The sequence below is a fragment of the Pseudophryne corroboree genome, unplaced genomic scaffold (assembly GCF_028390025.1).
Source record: "Pseudophryne corroboree isolate aPseCor3 unplaced genomic scaffold, aPseCor3.hap2 scaffold_2390, whole genome shotgun sequence".
Lineage (NCBI taxonomy): Eukaryota > Metazoa > Chordata > Amphibia > Anura > Myobatrachidae > Pseudophryne > Pseudophryne corroboree.
In genome coordinates, this window is record NW_026969046.1 from 16,128 (window position 1) to 34,260 (window position 18,133).

At 50.2% G+C, this 18,133-nt stretch overlaps 26 non-coding genes and 4 pseudogenes across 26 annotated transcripts; 18 read left to right on the forward strand and 12 right to left on the reverse strand.

Annotated features, from left to right (window-relative positions):
- Positions 1–37: 37 nt before the first annotated feature.
- Positions 38–201, forward strand: LOC135011143 (U1 spliceosomal RNA). The gene has a single exon (XR_010210285.1). It is a non-coding gene; the product is annotated as a U1 spliceosomal RNA (small nuclear RNA).
- Positions 202–353: 152 nt separating this feature from the next.
- Positions 354–516, forward strand: LOC135011181 (U1 spliceosomal RNA). Its single transcript, XR_010210322.1, has one exon. It is a non-coding gene; the product is annotated as a U1 spliceosomal RNA (small nuclear RNA).
- Positions 517–1,190: 674 nt separating this feature from the next.
- LOC135011157 (U1 spliceosomal RNA) lies at positions 1,191–1,354 on the forward strand. Its single transcript, XR_010210298.1, has one exon. It is a non-coding gene; the product is annotated as a U1 spliceosomal RNA (small nuclear RNA).
- Positions 1,355–1,506: 152 nt separating this feature from the next.
- LOC135011110 (U1 spliceosomal RNA) lies at positions 1,507–1,669 on the forward strand. The gene has a single exon (XR_010210260.1). It is a non-coding gene; the product is annotated as a U1 spliceosomal RNA (small nuclear RNA).
- Positions 1,670–2,343: 674 nt separating this feature from the next.
- On the forward strand, positions 2,344–2,507 carry LOC135011144 (U1 spliceosomal RNA). The gene has a single exon (XR_010210286.1). It is a non-coding gene; the product is annotated as a U1 spliceosomal RNA (small nuclear RNA).
- Positions 2,508–2,659: 152 nt separating this feature from the next.
- LOC135011128 (U1 spliceosomal RNA) lies at positions 2,660–2,795 on the forward strand (annotated as a pseudogene).
- Positions 2,796–3,496: 701 nt separating this feature from the next.
- On the forward strand, positions 3,497–3,660 carry LOC135011169 (U1 spliceosomal RNA). Its single transcript, XR_010210310.1, has one exon. It is a non-coding gene; the product is annotated as a U1 spliceosomal RNA (small nuclear RNA).
- A 151-nt stretch (positions 3,661–3,811) lies between these two features.
- On the forward strand, positions 3,812–3,974 carry LOC135011178 (U1 spliceosomal RNA). The gene has a single exon (XR_010210319.1). It is a non-coding gene; the product is annotated as a U1 spliceosomal RNA (small nuclear RNA).
- A 674-nt stretch (positions 3,975–4,648) lies between these two features.
- Positions 4,649–4,812, forward strand: LOC135011158 (U1 spliceosomal RNA). Its single transcript, XR_010210299.1, has one exon. It is a non-coding gene; the product is annotated as a U1 spliceosomal RNA (small nuclear RNA).
- Positions 4,813–4,964: 152 nt separating this feature from the next.
- On the forward strand, positions 4,965–5,127 carry LOC135011132 (U1 spliceosomal RNA). Its single transcript, XR_010210277.1, has one exon. It is a non-coding gene; the product is annotated as a U1 spliceosomal RNA (small nuclear RNA).
- A 674-nt stretch (positions 5,128–5,801) lies between these two features.
- Positions 5,802–5,965, forward strand: LOC135011151 (U1 spliceosomal RNA). The gene has a single exon (XR_010210293.1). It is a non-coding gene; the product is annotated as a U1 spliceosomal RNA (small nuclear RNA).
- Positions 5,966–6,117: 152 nt separating this feature from the next.
- LOC135011121 (U1 spliceosomal RNA) lies at positions 6,118–6,253 on the forward strand (annotated as a pseudogene).
- Positions 6,254–7,101: 848 nt separating this feature from the next.
- On the reverse strand, positions 7,102–7,264 carry LOC135011119 (U1 spliceosomal RNA). The gene has a single exon (XR_010210269.1). It is a non-coding gene; the product is annotated as a U1 spliceosomal RNA (small nuclear RNA).
- A 152-nt stretch (positions 7,265–7,416) lies between these two features.
- Positions 7,417–7,580, reverse strand: LOC135011107 (U1 spliceosomal RNA). Its single transcript, XR_010210257.1, has one exon. It is a non-coding gene; the product is annotated as a U1 spliceosomal RNA (small nuclear RNA).
- Positions 7,581–8,254: 674 nt separating this feature from the next.
- Positions 8,255–8,417, reverse strand: LOC135011183 (U1 spliceosomal RNA). Its single transcript, XR_010210323.1, has one exon. It is a non-coding gene; the product is annotated as a U1 spliceosomal RNA (small nuclear RNA).
- Positions 8,418–8,559: 142 nt separating this feature from the next.
- LOC135011168 (U1 spliceosomal RNA) lies at positions 8,560–8,723 on the reverse strand. The gene has a single exon (XR_010210309.1). It is a non-coding gene; the product is annotated as a U1 spliceosomal RNA (small nuclear RNA).
- Positions 8,724–9,397: 674 nt separating this feature from the next.
- LOC135011116 (U1 spliceosomal RNA) lies at positions 9,398–9,560 on the reverse strand. Its single transcript, XR_010210266.1, has one exon. It is a non-coding gene; the product is annotated as a U1 spliceosomal RNA (small nuclear RNA).
- Positions 9,561–9,712: 152 nt separating this feature from the next.
- LOC135011150 (U1 spliceosomal RNA) lies at positions 9,713–9,876 on the reverse strand. Its single transcript, XR_010210291.1, has one exon. It is a non-coding gene; the product is annotated as a U1 spliceosomal RNA (small nuclear RNA).
- A 674-nt stretch (positions 9,877–10,550) lies between these two features.
- On the reverse strand, positions 10,551–10,713 carry LOC135011184 (U1 spliceosomal RNA). The gene has a single exon (XR_010210324.1). It is a non-coding gene; the product is annotated as a U1 spliceosomal RNA (small nuclear RNA).
- Positions 10,714–10,865: 152 nt separating this feature from the next.
- LOC135011166 (U1 spliceosomal RNA) lies at positions 10,866–11,029 on the reverse strand. The gene has a single exon (XR_010210307.1). It is a non-coding gene; the product is annotated as a U1 spliceosomal RNA (small nuclear RNA).
- Positions 11,030–11,728: 699 nt separating this feature from the next.
- On the reverse strand, positions 11,729–11,863 carry LOC135011136 (U1 spliceosomal RNA; annotated as a pseudogene).
- A 152-nt stretch (positions 11,864–12,015) lies between these two features.
- On the reverse strand, positions 12,016–12,179 carry LOC135011172 (U1 spliceosomal RNA). Its single transcript, XR_010210313.1, has one exon. It is a non-coding gene; the product is annotated as a U1 spliceosomal RNA (small nuclear RNA).
- A 674-nt stretch (positions 12,180–12,853) lies between these two features.
- Positions 12,854–13,016, reverse strand: LOC135011130 (U1 spliceosomal RNA). The gene has a single exon (XR_010210276.1). It is a non-coding gene; the product is annotated as a U1 spliceosomal RNA (small nuclear RNA).
- Positions 13,017–13,168: 152 nt separating this feature from the next.
- Positions 13,169–13,332, reverse strand: LOC135011152 (U1 spliceosomal RNA). Its single transcript, XR_010210294.1, has one exon. It is a non-coding gene; the product is annotated as a U1 spliceosomal RNA (small nuclear RNA).
- Positions 13,333–15,110: 1,778 nt separating this feature from the next.
- LOC135011165 (U1 spliceosomal RNA) lies at positions 15,111–15,274 on the forward strand. The gene has a single exon (XR_010210306.1). It is a non-coding gene; the product is annotated as a U1 spliceosomal RNA (small nuclear RNA).
- A 152-nt stretch (positions 15,275–15,426) lies between these two features.
- LOC135011122 (U1 spliceosomal RNA) lies at positions 15,427–15,589 on the forward strand. Its single transcript, XR_010210271.1, has one exon. It is a non-coding gene; the product is annotated as a U1 spliceosomal RNA (small nuclear RNA).
- Positions 15,590–16,263: 674 nt separating this feature from the next.
- On the forward strand, positions 16,264–16,427 carry LOC135011174 (U1 spliceosomal RNA). Its single transcript, XR_010210315.1, has one exon. It is a non-coding gene; the product is annotated as a U1 spliceosomal RNA (small nuclear RNA).
- A 152-nt stretch (positions 16,428–16,579) lies between these two features.
- Positions 16,580–16,715, forward strand: LOC135011134 (U1 spliceosomal RNA; annotated as a pseudogene).
- Positions 16,716–17,413: 698 nt separating this feature from the next.
- On the forward strand, positions 17,414–17,577 carry LOC135011171 (U1 spliceosomal RNA). Its single transcript, XR_010210312.1, has one exon. It is a non-coding gene; the product is annotated as a U1 spliceosomal RNA (small nuclear RNA).
- A 152-nt stretch (positions 17,578–17,729) lies between these two features.
- On the forward strand, positions 17,730–17,892 carry LOC135011186 (U1 spliceosomal RNA). The gene has a single exon (XR_010210326.1). It is a non-coding gene; the product is annotated as a U1 spliceosomal RNA (small nuclear RNA).
- The last annotated feature ends 241 nt before the right edge of the window (positions 17,893–18,133 follow it).

Genomic DNA, 18,133 nt, shown 5'->3' on the forward strand with positions numbered 1-18,133 from the left:
GCCTGAGCAGCGGCCCTCACCAGCCCTATCCCAAATCATACTTATTTTGCATAGGAGATACCATGGTCATGAAGATTGTTCTCCCAGGGTGAGGTTCATTCATTGCATTCTGGGTATGCTGACCCCTGTGATTTTCCCAAATGTGGGAAACTCGACTGCATTATTTGTGGTAGTGGGGGACTGTGTTTGTGCTTTCCTCTGGTCAGCTCTGGTAAAAGTCAGATTTCTTTGTCTCAGATCTTCCTCTAGCCTTGTTCTTCTTTCGAGAGTTCCCTTGTGCTGCCTCAGTTGGATCTCTTTCACTTGACAGGGGGGTGCCCGAACAGCGACCCTCCCCAGCTCTAGCCCAACTCCTACTTACCTGCCAGGTGAGATACTATGATCATGAAGGTGCTTCTCCCAGGGCAAGGCTCACCCATTGCACTCTGGGTGTGCTGCCCCTGCGATTTCCCCAAATGTGGGAAACTTGACTGCATAATTTGTGTTTCCCCTGGTCGGCTCTCGTATAATTCAGATCTCTTTGTCTCAGGTCTCTCTCCAGCCTAGTTTGCTGTCTGTTTCCACTTCTCTTTTCTTCAACCGCTCCCTTCTATACCCTTGTGCACTATCCTGACTTCTCCTCCCGTCTGCTTACTTTGTGCCTTCCAATGCACAATGCAAACTACAGGTAGTGCTGCAGGGCCCACACCCTTTTACTTGCCTTACAGAGCAGCTCTGGAGCTGTTACAGTGCCCAGCTGCTGCAAGAAATCAGCTTGAATGCTTCAGGGGATGGGGCATGGCCAACATGAGCCCCACACCAAAGGAGGGTGGAGGTGTTTAATGCGAACTAGGGGTCATCCAAGCACCGCAAAAGGCCGCCATGCCCTGCACGCCCCTTTTCTCTTTTCATATGCAGATGAGGGTTGAAGCCAACTTTGACCCACTGCTTGGATGACATCACCGTATGCAAATCCGTCTTCTGCAGAACTTCCCCCAGGAATGCTTGCACTAGTTGTTGCATTTGGTTTGTTGTTTGGGGGTGCTTCAGTATTAGGCAGCCTTCTGCCCTCCCATGTTCATCTGAAAATATGTGTTCTCCCTGCAGTTGTTGTCCCCAGATGAGAGTTCCCTTGTGCTGCCTCAGTTGAATCTCCTTTACTTGACAGAGATGTGCATGAGCAGCGGCCCTCCCCAGCCCTATTCCAAATCATACTTATTTTGCATAGGAGATACCATGGTCATGAAGATTGTTCTCCCAGGGTGAGGTTCATTCATTGCATTTTGGGTATGCTGACCCCTGTGATTTCCCCAAATGTGGGAAACTTGACTGCATTATTTGTGGTAGTGGGGGACTGTGTTTGTGCTTTCCTCTGGTCAGCTCTGGTAAAAGTCAGATTTCTTTGTCTCAGATTTTCCTCTAGCCTTGTTCTTCTTTCGAGAGTTCCATTGTGCTGCCTCAGTTGGATCTCCTTCACTTGACAGGGGGGTACCCGAGCAGCGACCCTCCCCAGCTCTAGCCCAACTCCTACTTACCTGCCAGGTGAGATACTATGATCATGAAGGTGCTTCTCCCAGGGCAAGGCTCACCCATTGCACTCTGGGTGTGCTGCCCCTGCGATTTCCCCAAATGTGGGAAACTTGACTGCATAATTTGTGTTTCCCCTGGTCGGCTCTCGTATAATTCAGATCTATTTGTCTCAGGTCTCTCTCCAGCCTAGTTTGCTGTCTGTTTCCACTTCTCTTTTCTTCAGCCGCTCCCTTCTATACCCTTGTGCACTATCCTGACTTCTCCTCCCGTCTGCTTACTTTGTGCCTTCCAATGCACAATGCAAACTACAGGTAGTGCTGCAGGGCCCACACCCTTTTACTTGCCTTACAGAGCAGCTCTGGAGCTGTTACAGTGCCCAGCTGCTGCAAGAAATCAGCTTGAATGCTTCAGGGGATGGGGCATGGCCAACATGAGCCCCACACCAAAGGAGGGGGGAGGTGTTTAATGCGAACTAGGGGTCATCCAAGCACTGCGAAAGGCCGCCATGCCCTGCATGCCCCTTTTCTCTTTTCATATGCAGATGAGGGTTCCAGTCAACTTTGGCCCACTGCTTGGATAACATCACCGTATGCAAATCCGTCTGCTGCAGACCTTCCCCCAGGAGTGCTTGTACTAGTTGTTGCATATGGTTTGATATTTGATGGTGCTTCAGTATTAGGCAGCCTTCCGCCCTCCCATGTTCATCTGAAAAGATGTGGTCTCCCTGCAGTTGTTGTCCCCAGATGAGAGTTCACTTGTGCTGCCTCAGTTGAATCTCCTTTACTTGACAGAGATGTGCCTGAGCAGCTGCCCTCACCAGCCCTATCCCAAATCATACTTATTTTGCATAGGAGATACCATGGTCATGAAGATTGTTCTCCCAGGGTGAGGTTCATTCATTGCATTCTGGGTATGCTGACCCCTGTGATTTTCCCAAATGTGGGAAACTCGACTGCATTATTTGTGGTAGTGGGGGACTGTGTTTGTGCTTTCCTCTGGTCAGCTCTGGTAAAAGTCAGATTTCTTTGTCTCAGATCTTCCTCTAGCCTTGTTCTTCTTTCGAGAGTTCCCTGGTGCTGCCTCAGTTGGATCTCCTTCACTTCACAGGGGGGAACCCGAGCAGCGACCCTCCCCAGCTCTAGCCCAACTCCTACTTACCTGCCAGGTGAGATACTATGATCATGAAGGTGCTTCTCCCAGGGCAAGGCTCAACCATTGCACTCTGGGTGTGCTGCTCCTGCGATTTCCCCAAATGTGGGAAACTTGACTGCATAATTTGTGTTTCCCCTCGTCGGCTCTCGTATAATTTAGATCTCTTTGTCTCAGGTCTCTCTCCAGCCTAGTTTGCTGTCTGTTTCCACTTCTCTTTTCTTCAGCCGCTCCCTTCTATACCCTTGTGCACTATCCTGACTTCTCCTCCCGTCTGCTTACTTTGTGCCTTCCAATGCACAATGCAAACTACAGGTAGTGCTGCAGGGCCCACACCCTTTTACTTGCCTTACAGAGCAGCTCTGGAGCTGTTACAGTGCCCAGCTGCTGCAAGAAATCAGCTTGAATGCTTCAGGGGCTGGGGCATAGCCAACATGAGCCCCACACCAAAGGAGGGTGGAGGTGTTTAATGCAAACTAGGGGTCAGCCAAGCGCCGCAAAAGGCCACCATGCCCTGCACGCCCCTTTTCTCTTTTCATATGCAGATGAGGGTTGAAGCCAACTTTGACCCACTGCTTGGATGACATCACCGTATGCAAATCCGTCTTCTGCAGAACTTCCCCCAGGAATGCTTGCACTAGTTGTTGCATTTGGTTTGTTGTTTGGGGGTGCTTCAGTATTAGGCAGCCTTCTGCCCTCCCATGTTCATCTGAAAATATGTGTTCTCCCTGCAGTTGTTGTCCCCAGATGAGAGTTCCCTTGTGCTGCCTCAGTTGAATCTCCTTTACTTGACAGAGATGTGCCTGAGCAGCGGCCCTCCCCAGCTCTATCCCAAATCATACTTATTTTGCATAGGAGATACCATGGTCATGAAGATTATTCTCCCAGGGTGAGGTTCATTCATTGCATTATGGGTATGCTGACCCCTGTGATTTCCCCAAATGTGGGAAACTCGACTGCTTTATTTGTGGTAGTGGGGGACTGTGTTTGTGTTTTCCTCTGGTCAGCTCTGGTAAAAGTCAGATTTCTTTGTTCAGATCTTCCTCTAGCCTTGTTCTTCTTTCGAGAGTTCCCTTGTGCTGCCTCAGTTGGATCTCCTTCACTTGACAGGGGGGTGCCCAAGCAGAGACCCTCCCCAGCTCTAGCCCAACTCCTACTTACCTGCCAGGTGAGATACTATGATCATGAAGGTGCTTCTCCCAGGGCAAGGCTCACCCATTGCACTCTGGGTGTGCTGCCCCTGCGATTTCCCCAAATGTGGGAAACTTGACTGCATAATTTGTGTTTCCCCTGGTCGGCTCTCGTGTAATTCAGATCTCTTTGTCTCAGGTCTCTCTCCAACCTAGTTTGCTGTCTGTTTCCACTTCTCTTTTCTTCAGCCGCTCCCTTCTATACCCTTGTGCACTATCCTGACTTCTCCTCCCGTCTGCTTACTTTGTGCCTTCCAATGCACAATGCAAACTACAGGTAGTGCTGCAAGGCCCACACCCTTTTACTTGCCTTACAGAGCAGCTCTGGAGATGTTACAGTGCCCAGCTGCTGCAAGAAATCAGCTTGAATGCTTCAGGGGATGGGGCATGGCCAACATGAGCCCCACACCAAAGGAGGGTGGAGGTGTTTAATGCGAACTAGGGGTCATCCAAGCACTGCAAAAGGCCGCCATGCCCTGCACGCTCCTTTTCTCTTTTCATATGCAGATGAGGGTTGAAGCCAACTTTGACCCACTGCTTGGATGACATCACCGTATGCAAATCCGTCTTCTGCAGAACTTCCCCCAGGAATGCTTGCACTAGTTGTTGCATTTGGTTTGTTGTTTGGGGGTGCTTCAGTATTAGGCAGCCTTCTGCCCTCCCATGTTCATCTGAAAATATGTGTTCTCCCTGCAGTTGTTGTCCCCAGATGAGAGTTCCCTTGTGCTGCCTCAGTTGAATCTCCTTTACTTGACAGAGATGTGCATGAGCAGCGGCCCTCCCCAGCCCTATTCCAAATCATACTTATTTTGCATAGGAGATACCATGGTCATGAAGATTGTTCTCCCAGGGTGAGGTTCATTCATTGCATTTTGGGTATGCTGACCCCTGTGATTTCCCCAAATGTGGGAAACTTGACTGCATTATTTGTGGTAGTGGGGGACTGTGTTTGTGCTTTCCTCTGGTCAGCTCTGGTAAAAGTCAGATTTCTTTGTCTCAGATTTTCCTCTAGCCTTGTTCTTCTTTCGAGAGTTCCCTTGTGCTGCCTCAGTTGGATCTCCTTCAGTTTACAGGGGGGTACCCGAGCAGCGATCCTCCCCAGCTCTAGCCCAACTCCTACTTACCTGCCAGGTGAGATACTATGATCATGAAGGTGCTTCTCCCAGGGCAAGGCTCACCCATTGCACTCTAGGTGTGCTGCTCCTGCGATTTCCCCAAATGTGGGAAACTTGACTGCATAATTTGTGTTTCCCCTGGTCGGCTCTCGTATAATTCAGATCTCTTTGTCTCAGGTCTCTCTCCAGCCTAGTTTGCTGTCTGTTTCCACTTCTCTTTTCTTGAGCCGCTCCCTTCTATGCCCTTGCGCACTATCCTGACTTCTCCTCCTGTCTGCTTACTTTGTGCCTTCCAACGCACAATGCGAACTACAGGTAGTGCTGCAGGGCCCACACCCTTTTACTTGCCTTACAGAGCAGCTCTGGAGCTGTTACAGTGCCCAGCTGCTGCAAGAAATCAGCTTGAATGCTTCAGGGGCTGGGGCATAGCCAACATGAGCCCCACACCAAAGGAGGGTGGAGGTGTTTAATGCAAACTAGGGGTCAGCCAAGTGCCGCAAAAGGCCACCATGCCCTGCACGCCCCTTTTCTCTTTTCATATGCAGACGAGGGTTGAAGCCAACTTTGACCCACTGCTTGGATGACATCACCATATGCAAATCCATCTGCGGCAGGCCTTCCCCCAGGAATGCTTGCACTAGTTGTTGCATTTGGTTTGTTGTTTGGGGGTGCTTCAGTATTAGGCAGCTTTCTGCCCTCCCATGTTCATCTGAAAATATATGTTCTCCCTGCAGTTGTTGTCCCCAGATGAGAGTTCCCTTGTGCTGCCTCAGTTGAATCTCCTTTACTTGACAGAGATGTGCATGAGCAGCGGCCCTCCCCAGCCCTATTCCAAATCATACTTATTTTGCATAGGAGATACCATGGTCATGAAGATTTTTCTCCCAGGGTGAGGTTCATTCATTGCATTTTGGGTATGCTGACCCCTGTGATTTCCCCAAATGTGGGAAACTCAACTGCATTATTTGTGGTAGTGGGGGACTGTGTTTGTGCTTTCCTCTGGTCAGCTCTAGTAAAAGTCAGATTTCTTTGTCTCACATTTTCCTCTAGCCTTGTTCTTCTTTCGAGAGTTCCCTTGTGCTGCCTTTGTTGGATCTCCTTCACTTTACAGGGGGGTACCCGAGCAGCGACCCTCCCCAGCTCTAGCCCAACTCCTACTTACCTGCCAGGTGAGATACTATGATCATGAAGGTGCTTCTCCCAGGGCAAGGCTCACCCATTGTACTCTGGGTGTGCTGCTCCTGCGATTTCCCCAAATGTGGGAAACTTGACTGCATAATTTGTGTTTCCCCTCGTCGGCTCTCGTATAATTCAGATCTCTTTGTCTCAGGTCTCTCTCCAGCCTAGTTTGCTGTCTGTTTCCACTTCTCTTTTCTTCAGCCGCTCCCTTCTATACCCTTGTGCACTATCCTGACTTCTCCTCCCGTCTGCTTACTTTGTGCCTTCCAATGCACAATGCAAACTACAGGTAGTGCTGCAGGGCCCACACCCTTTTACTTGCCTTACAGAGCAGCTCTGGAGCTGTTACAGTGCCCAGCTGCTGCAAGAAATCTGCTTGAATGCTTCAGGGGATGGGACATGGCCAACATGAGCCCCACACCAAAGGAGGGTGGAGCAGAAGGCTGACTAATACTGAAGCACCCCCAAACAACAAACCAAATGCAACAACTAGTGCAAGCATTCCTGGGGGAAGGCCTGCCGCAGATGGATTTGCATATGGTGATGTCATCCAAGCAGTGGGTCAAAGTTGGCTTCAACCCTCGTCTGCATATGAAAACAGAAAAGGGGCGTGCAGGGCATGGTGGCCTTTTGCGGCGCTTGACCGACCCCTAGTTTGCATTAAACACCTCCACCCTCCTTCGGTGTGGGGCTCATGTTGGCTATGCCCCAGCCCCTGAAGCATTCAAGCTGATTTCTTGCAGCAGCTGGGCACTGTAACAGCTCCAGAGCTGCTCTGTAAGGCAAGTAAAAGGGTGTGGGCCCTGCAGCACTACCTGTAGTTTGCATTGTGCATTGGAAGGCACAAAGTAAGCAGACGGGAGGAGAAGTCAGGATAGTGCACAAGGGTATAGAAGGGAGCGGCTGAAGAAAAGAGAAGTGGAAACAGACAGCAAACTAGGCTGGAGAGAGACAAAGAGATCTGAATTATACGAGAGCCGACCAGGGGAAACACAAATTATGCAGTCAAGTTTCCCACATTTGGGGAAATCGCAGGAGCAGCACACCCAGAGTGCAATGAGTGAGCCTTGCCCTGGGAGAAGCACCTTCATGATCATAGTATCTCACCTGGCAGGTAAGTAGGAGTTGGGCTAGAGCTGGGGAGGGTCGCTGCTCGGGTACCCCCCTGTCAAGTGAAGGAGATCCAACTGAGGCAGCACAAGGGAACTCTCGAAAGAAGAACAAGGCAAGAGGAAAATCTGAGACAAAGAAATCTGACTTTTACCAGAGCTGACCAGAGGAAAGCACAAACACAGTCCCCCACTACCACAAATAATGCAGTTGAGTTTCCCACATTTGGGGAAATCACAGGGGTCAGCATACCCAAAATGCAATGAATGAACCTCACCCTGGGAGAACAATCTTCATGACCATGGTATCTCCTATGCAAAATAAGTATGATTTGGAATAGGGCTGGGGAGGGCCGCTGCTCTGGCACATCTCTGTCAAGTAAAGGAGATTCAACTGAGGCAGCACAAGGGAACTCTCATCTGGGGACAACAACTGCAGGGAGAACACATATTTTCAGATGAACATGGGAGGGCAGAAGGCTGCCTAATACTGAAGCACCCCCAAACAACAAACCAAATGCAACAACTAGTGCAAGCATTCCTGGGGGAAGTTCTGCAGAAGACGGATTTGCATACGGTGATGTCATACAAGCAGTGGGTCAAAGTTGGCTTCAACCCTCATCTGCATATGAAAAGAGAAAAGGGGCGTGCAGGGCATGGCGGCCTTTTGCGGTGCTTGGATGACCCCTAGTTCGCATTAAACACCTCCACCCTCCTTTGGTGTGGGGCTCATGTTGGCCATGCCCCATCCCCTGAAGCATTCAAGCAGATTTCTTGCAGCAGCTGGGCACTGTAACAGCTCCAGAGCTGCTCTGTAAGGCAAGTAAAAGGGTGTGGGCCCTGCAGCACTACCTGTAGTTTGCATTGTGCATTGGAAGGCACAAAGTAAGCAGACGGGAGGAGAAGTCAGGATAGTGCACAAGGGTATAGAAGGGAGCGGCTGAAGAAAAGAGAAGTGGAAACAGACAGCAAACTAGGCTGGAGAGAGACCTGAGACAAAGAGATCTGAATTATACGAGAGCCGACCAGGGGAAACACAAATTATGCAGTCAAGTTTCCCACATTTGGGGAAATCGCAGGGGCAGCACACCCAGAGTGCAATGGGTGAGCCTTGCCCTGGGAGAAGCACCTTCATGATCATAGTATCTCACCTGGCAGGTAAGTAGGAGTTGGGCTAGAGCTGGGGAGGGTCTCTGCTCGGGCACCCCCCTGTCAAGTGAAGGAGATCCAACTGAGGCAGCACAAGGGAACTCTCAAAAGAAGAACAAGGCTCTGAAACAAAGAAATCTGACTTTTACCAGAGCTGACCAGAGGAAAACACAAACACAGTCCCCCACTACCACAAATAAAGCAGTCGAGTTTCCCACATTTGGGGAAATCACAGGGGTCAGCATACCCAGAATGCAATGAATGAACCTCACCCTGGGAGAATAATCTTCATGACCATGGTATCTCCTATGCAAAATAAGTATGATTTGGGATAGAGCTGGGGAGGGCCGCTGCTCAGGCACATCTCTGTCAAGTTAAGGAGATTCAACTGAGGCAGCACAAGGGAACTCTCATCTAGGGACAACAACTGCAGGGAGAACACATATTTTCAGATGAACATGGGAGGGCAGACGGCTGCCTAATACTGAAGCACCCCCAAACAACAAACCAAATGCAACAACTAGTGCAAGCATTCCTGGGGGAAGGCCTGCCGCAGATGGATTTGCATATGGTGATGTCATCCAAGCAGTGGGTCAAAGTTGGCTTCAACCCTCGTCTGCATATGAAAACAGAAAAGGGGCGTGCAGGGCATGGTGGCCTTTTGCTGCGCTTGTCTGACCCCTAGTTTGCATTAAACACCTCCACCCTTCTTCGGTGTGGGGCTCATGTTGGCTATGCCCCAGCCCCTGAAGCATTCAAGCTGATTTCTTGCAGCAGCTTGGCACTGCAACAGCTCCAGAGCTGCTCTGTAAGGCAAGTAAAAGGGTGTGGGCCCTGCAGCACTACCTGTAGTTTGCATTGTGCATTGGAAGGCACAAAGTAAGCAGACGGGAGGAGAAGTCAGGATAGTGCACAAGGGTATAGAAGGGAGCGGCTGAAGAAAAGAGAAGTGGAAACAGACAGCAAACTAGGCTGGAGAGAGACCTGAGACAAAGAGATCTGAATTATACGAGAGCCGACCAGGGGAAACACAAATTATGCAGTCAAGTTTCCCACATTTGGGGAAATCGCAGGAGCAGCACACCCAGAGTACAATGGGTGAGCCTTGCCCTGGGAGAAGCACCTTCATGATCATAGTATCTCACCTGGCAGGTAAGTAGGAGTTGGGCTAGAGCTGGGGAGGGTCGCTGCTCGGGTACCCCCCTGTAAAGTGAAGGAGATCCAACTGAGGCAGCACAAGGGAACTCTCGAAAGAAGAACAAGGCTAAAGGAAAATCTGAGACAAAGAAATCTGACTTTTACCAGAGCTGACCAGAGGAAAGCACAAACACAGTCCCCCACTACCACAAATAATGCAGTTGAGTTTCCCACATTTGGGGAAATCACAGGGGTCAGCATACCCAAAATGCAATGAATGAACCTCACCCTGGGAGAACAATCTTCATGACCATGGTATCTCCTATGCAAAATAAGTATGATTTGGAATAGGGCTGGGGAGGGCCGCTGCTCTGGCACATCTCTGTCAAGTAAAGGAGATTCAACTGAGGCAGCACAAGGGAACTCTCATCTGGGGACAACAACTGCAGGGAGAACACATATTTTCAGATGAACATGGGAGGGCAGAAGGCTGCCTAATACTGAAGCACCCCCAAACAACAAACCAAATGCAACAACTAGTGCAAGCATTCCTGGGGGAAGGCCTGCCGCAGATGGATTTGCATATGGTGATGTCATCCAAGCAGTGGGTCAAAGTTGGCTTCAACCCTCGTCTGCATATGAAAAGAGAAAAGGGGCGTGCAGGGCATGGTGGCCTTTTGCGGCGCTTGGCTGACCCCTAGTTTGCATTAAACACCTCCACCCTCCTTTGGTGTGGGGCTCATGTTGGCTATGCCCCAGCCCCTGAAGCATTCAAGCTGATTTCTTGCAGCAGCTGGGCACTGTAACAGCTCCAGAGCTGCTCTGTAAGGCAAGTAAAAGGGTCTGGGCCCTGCAGCACTACCTGTAGATCGCATTGTGCGTTGGAAGGCACAAAGTAAGCAGACAGGAGGAGAAGTCAGGATAGTGCGCAAGGGCATAGAAGGGAGCGGCTCAAGAAAAGAGAAGTGGAAACAGACAGCAAACTAGGCTGGAGAGAGACCTGAGACAAAGAGATCTGAATTATACGAGAGCCGACCAGGGGAAACACAAATTATGCAGTCAAGTTTCCCACATTTGGGGAAATCGCAGGGGCAGCACACCCAGAGTGCAATGGGTGAGCCTTGCCCTGGGAGAAGCACCTTCATGATCATAGTATCTCACCTGGCAGGTAAGTAGGAGTTGGGCTAGAGCTGGGGAGGGTCGCTGTTCGGGCACCCCCCTGTCAAGTGAAAGAGATCCAACTGAGGCAGCACAAGGGAACTCTCGAAAGAAGAACAAGGCTAGAGGAAGATCTGAGACAAAGAAATCTGACTTTTTCCAGAGCTGACCAGAGGAAAGCACAAACACAGTCCCCCACTACCACAAATAATGCAGTCGAGTTTCCCACATTTGGGGAAATCACAGGGGTCAGCATACCCAGAATGCAATGAATAAACCTCACCTTGGGAGAACAATCTTCATGACCATGGTATCGCCTATGCAAAATAAGTATGATTTGGGATAGGGCTGGGGAGGGCCGCTGCTCAGGCACATCTCTGTCAAGTAAAGGAGATTCAACTGAGGCAGCACAAGGGAACTCTCATCTGGGGACAACAACTGCAGGGAGAACACATATTTTCAGATGAACATGTGAGGGCAGAAGGCTGCCTAATACTGAAGCACCCCCAAACAACAAACCAAATGCAACAACTAGTGCAAGCATTCCTGGGGGAAGGCCTGCAGCAGATGGATTTGCATATGGTGATGTCATCCAAGCAGTGGGTCAAAGTTGGCTTCAACCCTCGTCTGCATATGAAAAGAGAAAAGGGGCGTGCAGGGCATGGCGGCCTTTTGCAGCGCTTGGATGACCCCTAGTTCGCATTACACACCTCCACCCTCCTTCGGTGTGGGGCTCATGTTGGCTATGCCCCAGCCCCTGAAGCATTCAAGCTGATTTCTTGCAGCAGCTGGGCACTGTAACTGCTCCAGAGCTACTCTGTAAGGCAAGTAAAAGGGTGTGGGCCCTGCAGCACTACCTGTAGTTCGCATTGTGCGTTGGAAGGCACGAAGTAAGCAGACGGGAGAAGTCAGGATAGTGCGCAAGGGCATAGAAGGGAGCGGCTCAAGAAAAGAGAAGTGGAAACAGACAGCAAACTAGGCTGGAGAGAGACCTGAGACAAAGAGATCTGAATTATACGAGAGCCGACTAGGGGAAACACAAATTATGCAGTCACGTTTCCCACATTTGGGGAAATCGCAGGAGCAGCACACCCAGAGTGCAATGGTTGAGCCTTGCCCTGGGAGAAGCACCTTCATGATCATAGTATCTCACCTGGCAGGTAAGTAGGAGTTGGGCTAGAGCTGGGGAGGGTCGCTGCTCGGGTTCCCCCCTGTGAAGTGAAGGAGATCCAACTGAGGCAGCACCAGGGAACTCTCGAAAGAAGAACAAGGCTAGAGGAAGATCTGAGACAAAGAAATCTGACTTTTACCAGAGCTGACCAGAGGAAAGCACAAACACAGTCTCCCACTACCACAAATAATGCAGTCAAGTTTCCCACATTTGGGGAAATCACAGGGGTCAGCATACCCAAAATGCAATGAATGAACCTCACCCTGGGAGAAAAATCTTCATGACCATGGTATCTCCTATGCAAAATAAGTATGATTTGGAATAGGGCTGGGGAGGGCCGCTGCTCATGCACATCTCTGTCAAGTAAAGGAGATTCAACTGAGGCAGCACAAGGGAACTCTCATCTTGGGACAACAACTGCAGGGAGAACATATATTTTCAGATGAACATGGGAGGGCAGAGGACTGCCTAATACTGAAGCACCCCCAAACAACAAACCAAATGCAACAACTAGTGCAAGCATTCCTGGGGGAAGGCCTGCCGCAGATGGATTTGCATATGGTGATGTCATCCAAGCAGTGGGTCAAAGTTGGCTTCAACCCTCGTCTGCATATGAAAAGAGAAAAGGGGCGTGCAGGGCATGGTGGCCTTTTGCGGCGCTTGGCTGACCCCTAGTTTGCATTAAACACCTCCACCCTCCTTTGGTGTGGGGCTCATGTTGGCTATGCCCCAGCCCCTGAAGCATTCAAGCTGATTTCTTGCAGCAGCTGGGCACTGTAACAGCTCCAGAGCTGCTCTGTAAGGCAAGTAAAAGGGTGTGGGCCCTGCAGCACTACCTGTAGTTCGCATTGTGCGTTGGAAGGCACAAAGTAAGCAGACAGGAGGAGAAGTCAGGATAGTGCGCAAGGGCATAGAAGTAAGCGGCTCAAGAAAAGAGAAGTGGAAACAGACAGCAAACTAGGCTGGAGAGAGATCTGAGACAAAGAGATCTGAATTATACGAGAGCCGACCAGGGGAAACACAAATTATACAGTCAAGTTTCCCACATTTGGGGAAATCGCAGGAGCAGCACACCCAGAGTGCAATGGGTTTGCCTTGCCCTGGGAGAAGCACCTTCATGATCATAGTATCTCACCTGGCAGGTAAGTAGGAGTTGGGCTAGAGCTGGGGAGGGTCGCTGCTAGGGTACCCCCCTGTAAAGTGAAGGAGATCCAATTAAGGCAGCACAAGGGAACTCTCGAAAGAAGAACAAGGCTAGAGGAAAATCTGAGACAAAGAAATCTGACTTTTACCAGAGCTGACCAGAGGAAAGCACAAACACAGTCCCCCACTACCACAAATAATGCAGTTGAGTTTCCCACATTTGGGGAAATCACAGGGGTCAGCATACCCAAAATGCAATGAATGAACCTCACCCTGGGAGAAAAATCTTCATGACCATGGTATCTCCTATGCAAAATAAGTATGATTTGGAATAGGGCTGGGGAGGGCCGCTGCTCATGCACATCTCTGTCAAGTAAAGGAGATTTAACTGAGGCAGCACAAGGGAACTCTCATCTGGGGACAACAACTGCAGGGAGAACACATATTTTCAGATGAACATGGGAGGGCAGAAGGCTGCCTAATACTGAAGCACCCCCAAACAACAAACCAAATGCAACAACTAGTGCAAGCATTCCTGGGGGAAGTTCTGCAGAAGACGGATTTGCATACGGTGATGTCATCCAAGCAGTGGGTCAAAGTTGGCTTCAACCCTCGTCTGCATATGAAAAGAGAAAAGGGGCGTGCAGGGCATGGCGGCCTTTTGCGGTGCTTGGATGACCCCTAGTTCGCATTAAACACCTCCACCCTCCTTTGGTGTGGGGCTCATGTTGGCCATGCCCCATCCCCTGGAGCATTCAAGCTGATTTCTTGCAGCAGCTGGGCACTGTAACAGCTCCAGAGCTGCTCTGTAAGGCAAGTAAAAGGGTGTGGGCCCTGCAGCACTACCTGTAGTTTGCATTGTGCATTGGAAGGCACAAAGTAAGCAGACGGGAGGAGAAGTCAGGATAGTGCACAAGGGTATAGAAGGGAGCGGCTGAAGAAAAGAGAAGTGGAAGCCTTGCCCCCGGACTAAGAGAAAAGAATGCCCTTGCGCACTATCCTGACTTCTCCTCCCGTCTGCTTAATTTGTGCCTTCCAACGCACAATGCGAACAACAGGTGGTGCTGCAGGGCCCACACACTTTTACTTGCCTTACAGAACAGCTCTGGAGCTGTTACAGTGCCCAGCTGCTGCAAGAAATCAGCTTGAATGCATCAGGGGATGGGGCATGGCCAACATGAGCCCCACACCAAAGGAGGGTGGGGGTGTTTAATGCGAACTAGGGGTCATCCAAGCACTGCAAAAGGCCGCCATGCCCTGCATGCCCCTTTTCTCTTTTCATATGCAGATGAGGGTTCCAGTCAACTTTGGCCCACTGCTTGGATTTACATCACCGTATGCAAATCCGTCTGCTGCAGACCTTCCCCCAGGAGTGCTTGTACTAGTTGTTGCATATGGGCCCTCATTCCGAGTCGTTCGCTCTGTAAATTTCATCGCATCGCAGTGAAATTCTGCTTAGTACGCATGCGCAATATTCGCACTGCGACTGCGCCAAGTAATTTTACAATGAAGAAAGTATTTTTACTCACGGCTTTTTCTTCGCTCCGGCGATCGTAATGTGATTGACAGGAAATGGGTGTTACTGGGCGGAAACAGGCCGTTTTATGGGCGTGTGGGAAAAAACGCTACAGTTTCCGGAAAAAACGCAGGAGTGGCCGGAGAAACGGGGGAGTGTCTGGGCGAACTCTGGGAGTGTTTGTGACGTCAAACCAGGAACGACAAGCACTGAACTGATCGCAGATGCAGAGTAAGTCTGAAGCTACTCTGAAACTGCTAAGTAGTTTGTAATCGCAATATTGCGAATACATCGGTCGCAATTTTAAGAAGCTAAGATTCACTCCCAGTAGGCGGCGGCTTAGCGTGTGTAACTCTGCTAAAATCGCCTTGCGAGCGATCAACTCGGAATGAGGGCCATGGTTTGATATTTGATGGTGCTTCAGTATTAGGCAGCCTTCCGCCCTCCCATGTTCATCTGAAAAGATGTGGTCTCCCTGCAGTTGTTGTCCCCAGATGAGAGTTCCCTTGTGCTGCCTCAGTTGAATCTCCTTTACTTGACAGAGATGTGCCTGAGCAGCGGCCCTCACCAGCCCTATCCCAAATCATACTTATTTTGCATAGGAGATACCATGGTCATGAAGATTGTTCTCCCAGGGTTAGGTTCATTCATTGCATTCTGGGTATGCTGACCCCTGTGATTTCCCCAAATGTGGGAAACTCGACTGCATTATTTGTGGTAGTGGGGGACTGTGTTTGTGCTTTCCTCTGGTCAGCTCAGGTAAAAGTCAGATTTCTTTGTCTCAGATTTTCCTCTAGCCTTGTTCTTCTTTCGAGAGTTCCCTTGTGCTGCCTTAATTGGATCTCCTTCACTTTACAGGGGGGTACCCTAGCAGCGACCCTCCCCAGCTCTAGCCCAACTCCTACTTACCTGCCAGGTGAGATACTATGATCATGAAGGTGCTTCTCCCAGGGCAAGGCTAACCCATTGCACTCTGGGTGTGCTGCTCCTGCGATTTCCCCAAATGTGGGAAACTTGACTGTATAATTTGTGTTTCCCCTGGTCGGCTCTCGTATAATTCAGATCTCTTTGTCTCAGATCTCTCTCCAGCCTAGTTTGCTGTCTGTTTCCACTTCTCTTTTCTTGAGCCGCTTACTTCTATGCCCTTGCGCACTATCCTGACTTCTCCTCCTGTCTGCTTACTTTGTGCCTTCCAACGCACAATGCGAACTACAGGTAGTGCTGCAGGGCCCACACCCTTTTACTTGCCTTACAGAGCAGCTCTGGAGCTGTTACAGTGCCCAGCTGCTGCAAGAAATCAGCTTGAATGCTTCAGGGGCTGGGGCATAGCCAACATGAGCCCCACACCAAAGGAGGGTGGAGGTGTTTAATGCAAACTAGGGGTCAGCCAAGCGCCGCAAAAGGCCACCATGCCCTGCACGCCCCTTTTCTCTTTTCATATGCAGACGAGGGTTGAAGCCAACTTTGACCCACTGCTTGGATGACATCACCATATGCAAATCCATCTGCGGCAGGCCTTCCCCCAGGAATGCTTGCACTAGTTGTTGCATTTGGTTTGTTGTTTGGGGGTGCTTCAGTATTAGGCAGTCCTCTGCCCTCCCATGTTCATCTGAAAATATATGTTCTCCCTGCAGTTGTTGTCCCAAGATGAGAGTTCCCTTGTGCTGCCTCAGTTGAATCTCCTTTACTTGACAGAGATGTGCATGAGCAGCGGCCCTCCCCAGCCCTATTCCAAATCATACTTATTTTGCATAGGAGATACCATGGTCATGAAGATTTTTCTCCCAGGGTGAGGTTCATTCATTGCATTTTGGGTATGCTGACCCCTGTGATTTCCCCAAATGTGGGAAACTTGACTGCATTATTTGTGGTAGTGGGAGACTGTGTTTGTGCTTTCCTCTGGTCAGCTCTGGTAAAAGTCAGATTTCTTTGTCTCAGATCTTCCTCTAGCCTTGTTCTTCTTTTGAGAGTTCCCTGGTGCTGCCTCAGTTGGATCTCCTTCACTTCACAGGGGGGAACCCGAGCAGCGACCCTCCCCAGCTCTAGCCCAACTCCTACTTACCTGCCAGGTGAGATACTATGATCATGAAGGTGCTTCTCCCAGGGCAAGGCTCAACCATTGCACTCTGGGTGTGCTGCTCCTGCGATTTCCCCAAATGTGGGAAACGTGACTGCATAATTTGTGTTTCCCCTCGTCGGCTCTCGTATAATTCAGATCTCTTTGTCTCAGGTCTCTCTCCAGCCTAGTTTGCTGTCTGTTTCCACTTCTCTTTTCTTGAGCCGCTCCCTTCTATGCCCTTGCGCACTATCCTGACTTCTCCCGTCTGCTTACTTCGTGCCTTCCAACGCACAATGCGAACTACAGGTAGTGCTGCAGGGCCCACACCCTTTTACTTGCTTTACAGAGTAGCTCTGGAGCAGTTACAGTGCCCAGCTGCTGCAAGAAATCAGCTTGAATGCTTCAGGGGCTGGGGCATAGCCAACATGAGCCCCACACCGAAGGAGGGTGGAGGTGTGTAATGCGAACTAGGGGTCATCCAAGCGCTGCAAAAGGCCGCCATGCCCTGCACGCCCCTTTTCTCTTTTCATATGCAGACGAGGGTTGAAGCCAACTTTGACCCACTGCTTGGATGACATCACCATATGCAAATCCATCTGCTGCAGGCCTTCCCCCAGGAATGCTTGCACTAGTTGTTGCATTTGGTTTGTTGTTTGGGGGTGCTTCAGTATTAGGCAGCCTTCTGCCCTCACATGTTCATCTGAAAATATGTGTTCTCCCTGCAGTTGTTGTCCCCAGATGAGAGTTCCCTTGTGCTGCCTCAGTTGAATCTCCTTTACTTGACAGAGATGTGCCTGAGCAGCGGCCCTCCCCAGCCCTATCCCAAATCATACTTATTTTGCATAGGCGATACCATGGTCATGAAGATTGTTCTCCCAAGGTGAGGTTCATTCATTGCATTCTGGGTATGCTGACCCCTGTGATTTCCCCAAATGTGGGAAACTCGACTGCATTATTTGTGGTAGTGGGGGACTGTGTTTGTGCTTTCCTCTGGTCAGCTCTGGAAAAAGTCAGATTTCTTTGTCTCAGATCTTCCTCTAGCCTTGTTCTTCTTTCGAGAGTTCCCTTGTGCTGCCTCAGTTGGATCTCTTTCACTTGACAGGGGGGTGCCCGAACAGCGACCCTCCCCAGCTCTAGCCCAACTCCTACTTACCTGCCAGGTGAGATACTATGATCATGAAGGTGCTTCTCCCAGGGCAAGGCTCACCCATTGCACTCTGGGTGTGCTGCCCCTGCGATTTCCCCAAATGTGGGAAACTTGACTGCATAATTTGTGTTTCCCCTGGTCGGCTCTCGTATAATTCAGATCTCTTTGTCTCAGGTCTCTCTCCAGCCTAGTTTGCTGTCTGTTTCCACTTCTCTTTTCTTGAGCCGCTCCCTTCTATGCCCTTGCGCACTATCCTGACTTCTCCTCCTGTCTGCTTACTTTGTGCCTTCCAACGCACAATGCGATCTACAGGTAGTGCTGCAGGGCCCAGACCCTTTTACTTGCCTTACAGAGCAGCTCTGGAGCTGTTACAGTGCCCAGCTGCTGCAAGAAATCAGCTTG